The following is a 6,255-nucleotide window of genomic DNA, read 5'->3' on the forward strand; positions in this document are numbered from 1 at the left end:
CATATATACACTGTTCACACTCAAAAATTGCACTGTGCACACATACATATATACTATAGTACATACACGTCAAGTTTACAATGCATACACATATCACATGAACTCAAAGTGCACATTAAGCCACGACGAAAATCCAACACGCCAAGTTTCAAAATGCTTGCAAAATTTATTACTATAACCTCGTACAATTCTTATAATCTCGCAATCATCATTCTAATTGGTGTAATGTAACCTATCTCTCAATTGGTGCCCAAGTAAGACAGCTTAGATATATGACAACCTGACAGCTATTTATAGTGATTTTGTCGTCTTTTATCATCAAGTCAGACCAGTAGGGATACATGACAAGCCAAAAGCAGGTATGTTATTTATTATCTGTCGTATAGAAGCACAACCAACCAAGCTATATGATAGAATTAATTTAAAATTTATTGCTAACCAGAAACGCAAGAACCTGAAGGTTGAATAGTCTAAATCTGATCTTACTGGTTTAACGCCCAAAGCTATGTGATATCGTTTTATTGATTTTAATCTGTTAAACGGATCGAAAGTTTGATTAAAGAATCAAATTTTTGATTAATGAGTTAGGTCTTTGATCTCATTAATTAAAGATTTGATCCGTCTCACAGAAATGGTCTCACACAAGTTTTTGGAAACATAAAAAATGAGTTTTGAAAGTTAATTTTTAATTTTTTTATTGTTTGGCTTAAAAAGAAAAATGAAGTTAATAAAAAATACATATCCTTATGAAAGAGAAAAAATGATTAATTTTGACGGAAAAAGTCTTTTAGAATTTTTACTTTGAAGACATTTTTGAATCTTCTCTCAGGCTTAACTATCCCCCTTTACCTCTTTCTAAGTGGTGTCAAATTGGCGGGCTAGCCCACCATTTATTCATTCAATCATGGTCCACATAGTTAAGTACATTATTTGAAAGTACATTGTTTCGTATATTATTAAATAGAATATAATAATGTTAGATTACCTTAATTTCTGTAATGGTTTTAATTCTGTTAGATGTGATTTTTCCTATAGTGGTATTATTATAAAGTAATGTCGTATCATTGCTAGAGACATTGACAATGTGATTAATCGCTATGTCAAGAGATCAGCGAATCATGTAGCTCATGTGCTTGCATGGGCGACCGATTCTCCTTCTGCTCTCGGGGTTTGGGATTCGTCCCCTCCTGCTTGTATTTCGTCTATTTTGGTGATTTAATATAAGTCTCTTTATTGATTTTCAAATATATATATATATATATATATATATATATATATATATATATATATATATATATATATATATATATAATGTACATTTAATACACAAATAATATACTTTTAGTATATTAAAGCTTTGTTAGTGGTTGCAGGAAACATGGTTCGAATCCTACTAAGAACAAAAAAAACTTTATAAGCTCTGTTTTGTTAGTGGTTGCAGCCTTGCAGGGTACATGGCTTGAATCCTACTAAGAACCAAAAAAAGAAGATATGGATTTAGCTTTAATGTGTGCGGTAGTGTACAAGCATTTAGGAATGTGTGAGTCACTTGAGAATTGAGATACATCCTTCAATACACCTTATTCACCGATCTATGTGATTTTTTTTAGTGATACTGGCTCTGTTACAATATAATATCTGTTCATAATTACTTTCTCAATCGAAACACAAAGAATCAATATTATCCCCACTGAGACTCAAAGCCATGACCTCCCCACTAAAGTACAAAGAGTCAATACAATTACTATATATTAAATACCGGGTTGATATGTATATTTAATTTCTTTATGGAAAACCATAAACCTACACGTGTCTAATTCAGGATTAGGGAATCAGTTTTAGAAAAGTATGGTAAAAATTTTATTAATTTTTCGTGAATTTCTTGCCAATATTAAAACGGAGTACACAATTTCCCACATGTAAATTATACTATGGATTATGGTCTACCTTGCATTATGGACCCTGAACTAAAACAACTTTTAAATTGTGTCTACAATTGACATATTATGTACTTTTAGTTAATAATTTATGTACCCGTAAATAGATTGAAGGCACATAACATGGTAACTACAGACACATAATATGTTAACGGTAGACACATGATATCTTAATTTCATGCACACAATATTTTAACAACATATTAATTACGTATGTATTTGCGGTTAACATATTATGTGTATGTAGTTATCATGTTATATATTTGTAATTAACATTTTACGTGCCTTTAATTTATTTACAACATAAATTATTAAGTGTAGGCACAAAATATGAAAATTATAAACATATAATTTTTAGATGTTTACAGTAAAAAAGTACCCTGATTTCATACATTATTCACCACTGATTTTTGCTCATGATGCTGGACTGAGACATGGGCTGAACAACTTAATTAAGTCGTAGGCCCTAGCTACGTGCTTCACATGTTCGTCCCTTAAATGTTATCTCTAGTGGCGTACACGGTACACTGCTTGAAATTTATATAGTGGACCAGGCTCATAGTGCACCGGGATCCTAATTCAATATACATACTTTAATTTTATAACGTACAGAATTCATATTCATAATATATAGAATTATATAGCTGAGAACACATAAACACTTAACATAATACACATAATTCATGTTTATGTGTATGTATATTATGAACATAAATTTTGTATATTATGAATATAAATTTTGTATTTTATGAAGTCAAATTCTGTGTATTAATCAGTGTTCAGTGCTTGTAGACCCTGATTCACAATCTAACGATTGGTACACAGCTACGTGAAAATGACAGTATGTTTTATCTCGAGCGCAACATGACCGACAAGATGAGTTACCAAAAATTTGACACTATAATCACTCTATTAGTGTTTTTGTATTTGATAGTCCTAACAAGTAACAAGAAAACATATTAAAGTAGTCTTGTAAATAAAGGTAAAGATTGCTTGGATAAAGAAAAAAGTAGCTTGGTTATTCGAGAGCTTGTATATATTATGTGTAATCATTTTTTTTATACAAGAAAATAGTATTTATACATAATAAGAGTATTTAACAATTATAACTAAGTGATTAAGTCAATTATAATTAAGTGATTAAAGAAGTCATTGATGAATACTTCATTCATGTAAAGGAGACCTCAGGGAGGAAGAAGAGGAAAGAGGACAGAAAAAGAATCCTAACTAGTCCTAAGATGAGTTTTTTAGTCCACTCCTAACTAGTCCTAAGATGAAATCTTATTTATTACCAAAGTAGGCAATTTTATTTTTATTTTTCCATGTATGGTATTTTTGCCATGTCATGCTATATTATTATTAACATGTCATATTATTTATAAAAAGAATTTGTAAATATTTTTTTTAAAAGCTAGAACAAACCCTTGATAAATAATACTTTAAAAAAATTATCAATCCATTTTAATTTACTACAAACCTTTGCTAAACAAGATTTTATCCATCCATTTTACTAGAGCATAGCATATATTTTTCAATTTTGTAAATCATGGTAATTGCGCACAAGGAGCCCCCTCACAGGGGCTAGACCTTTGCTCACTGCACTGCCGCTGGTGAGACTCGATCCCTGATCTCTTCTCCCAAAATTCACCCCTGTGACCAATTAAGCTGCATATGCAGTCATATTCATGTAATTCTGTCTGTACATATGGATTTTCTTCTACAGGTAGCCAAGGGTCCGAAACAATGACAGTATCTATACCATTGCCAATGCTACGTCTGCACCCTTCCTTAAGAGTTCTTTGCGCCTCCATCATAGACCCTCCCAAAACCGCCATCGTAGACCTCAACCATTTTCAACATAACCTGTTCACTAGTATTGGTTCATAATGGTTTCAATTTCTCGACACAAACCCAAAGGCAAGAGGAAAACCATCATTGCATAGGCTGGCATAGCTTGAATAACATTCTTCAAAAGGACATCTCTACCCGCACGGGATAGAAATTTGGAGTTCCAACTACGTATACGAATTCTAGCAAGGATTCTGTCCTTAAGAAAACCCAAAATTGCCTTCTTCTTTTACCGAAAAGAGATAGTAGGCCCAAATATTTTCCGTTAGTTTCACCCTCAGCCATTCCAAGCATTTCAACAACACCCGAACAGACTGGGGAATATTAGCACTAAAATAGACAACTGATTTCTCGTAATTAATATGCTGGTATTCTCTTTCAATTTCTATGTATATCAAACATTGAAATTAAAATTCTCAGTAATTCTATTCTTGCAAACTAAACACTGAAATTAAAATTCTTATCTTATCCTCACATTATTCCTCTCCCATGGAATTGAAATCCCTTTCCCTCATTATTTCCTCCCTCCATGATAGCTACCAAAGCAAGTACTAACTTAATATATAGCAGTATGTCTAACAATAGAATAGAAAACCTCATCATAATTATATTTATCTATTTTTGTTGAGAAAACTCCTTCATAACTAATTGAGCCTTGAATCCCCCCACCCACCCCTCCCTCCCCCACCACCACATTTTTTTCTGATACTGGTGGCTTCTTCTTATAGAGTATAGACCCACTTACACCTTGCCTTAAGAAAGTTGAACTAGCTACAAGTATGATTTTAGTGTAAAGATTGTACTCCATCTTCTCAATTATACTTGCCATCAATTTATTTTTCTCCTAGCTAGAAATAACATGTACTGTATCGTGGGAGTGCTGCCCCCGCACTCCCAACCCACTCCGTTCCATCTAACACCAATCATCATCCAATACATATGAGACATACAGAATATGCAATTTAGATTTAACTTTTTAATTTAGATAATGTGAATAACTCTAATTCTAAATGATGTAAGTACCTTATATTGGGATAAGTTAATTGCAAATTGAGAAGATAGATGATGGTATGTAAAGTAAGAAAAAAGGTACTAATATACGGAGTATAGAACTATAGTTGTGGATAGATCAATGAGTCGATAAGGGTGAAGGTAGTAACAGATGGATAGGCATGCTGACGGTAATAATGTGTTACCGGATATATTATTTGAATGTTATGATAGTATAATGTTTGAGTGCAGTGTTCAGTGTACAAATGAGTTCAGTATGTGTTTTGTCTAAGTTCAAGTGTCGTGTCTCTACTTTGCGTTGTGAGCCTTTTTATTTCCTTCAGCTCAGTAATGGAGCGTTAATGCCAAGGGGCTGGAGAGCCGTTGAGCATTAATGCCGAGTAGCTGAACGTTAGGCATCAATACTGAGGAGCTGAACGTTGGGCATCAATGCTGAGGAGTTGAACCGTTGAGCATTGATGCTGAGGAGTGAGGTGTCTTGGGTAGTTTGAACGACAACTGTCTTACTTTTGGATCCTGCCAGTGATTCCGGGTCGGGTACCCAATTACCATGTCACATGCAGTATGAGCAAGTAGGTGGCAGAGATAGATAAGTAGATGGTGATGTAAAATTTAGTCTTATTGGTTTGAATTGATTCAACAATTTAAGTTGATTTATTTTCTTGTGATCCTTTACATGTTATGGTTATATGGTGAGATTTATTCAAAACACACCATCAAGTAGTGACTGTGATTCTGTGAATTTCTCTCGATAAAATTCATGTATTACCATCGCATATATTTATTATGTAAGAAAATTTGAGTATATTAATTATTTTCAATAATTTATTTTTCACCAACTAAACAATAAAATCAAAGAAAGTATTTCTTATCCCTCCCATATTTTCCCTCTTGGTGTGACTTTCATTCATGGGGTGCACATGAATTTACTTGCTCCATCACTAATTAAAAAGAAACTTTAATAACCAATAAGAAAATATCATATTAGGGATGAATTTGATGAAAAAAATAAAAAGAATATTTAACATTATGAGCATAAATATATATAAACATAAATGTGCAGTCCAACTATCAGTTTAGACTTTTAGTTGGATGGAGCACATGATTCAATTAACATTACTCTAGAGTCAATATTTCAAATAATGTTTTTCATATATATGAAATTTCGTCTCAATTCATTTGCAAGAATCAAGGGCCAGTTTATTGTCTTTCTTTAATCCACAATATCTTTGGCACGCCAATGACGCCATTTAATATAAAATTGCCAAAATTTATTTTTAAAATCACAGAAATTCCACATAGTGCCATCTAGAAGCTGAATAAATCAGCATTAACATTTATATATATAGATGGCCCATGCCTCAGATCGAAGATAACTACAATTACGGTTGGCTTGATCGAAAGGCTGTCCTTAACCCTGTAAATCTCTCCCTTTCTAATCTATGTGGCAAGAGAGAGT

This window comes from Ipomoea triloba, chromosome 13 (genome assembly GCF_003576645.1).
Source record: "Ipomoea triloba cultivar NCNSP0323 chromosome 13, ASM357664v1".
Classification (NCBI taxonomy): domain Eukaryota; kingdom Viridiplantae; phylum Streptophyta; class Magnoliopsida; order Solanales; family Convolvulaceae; genus Ipomoea; species Ipomoea triloba.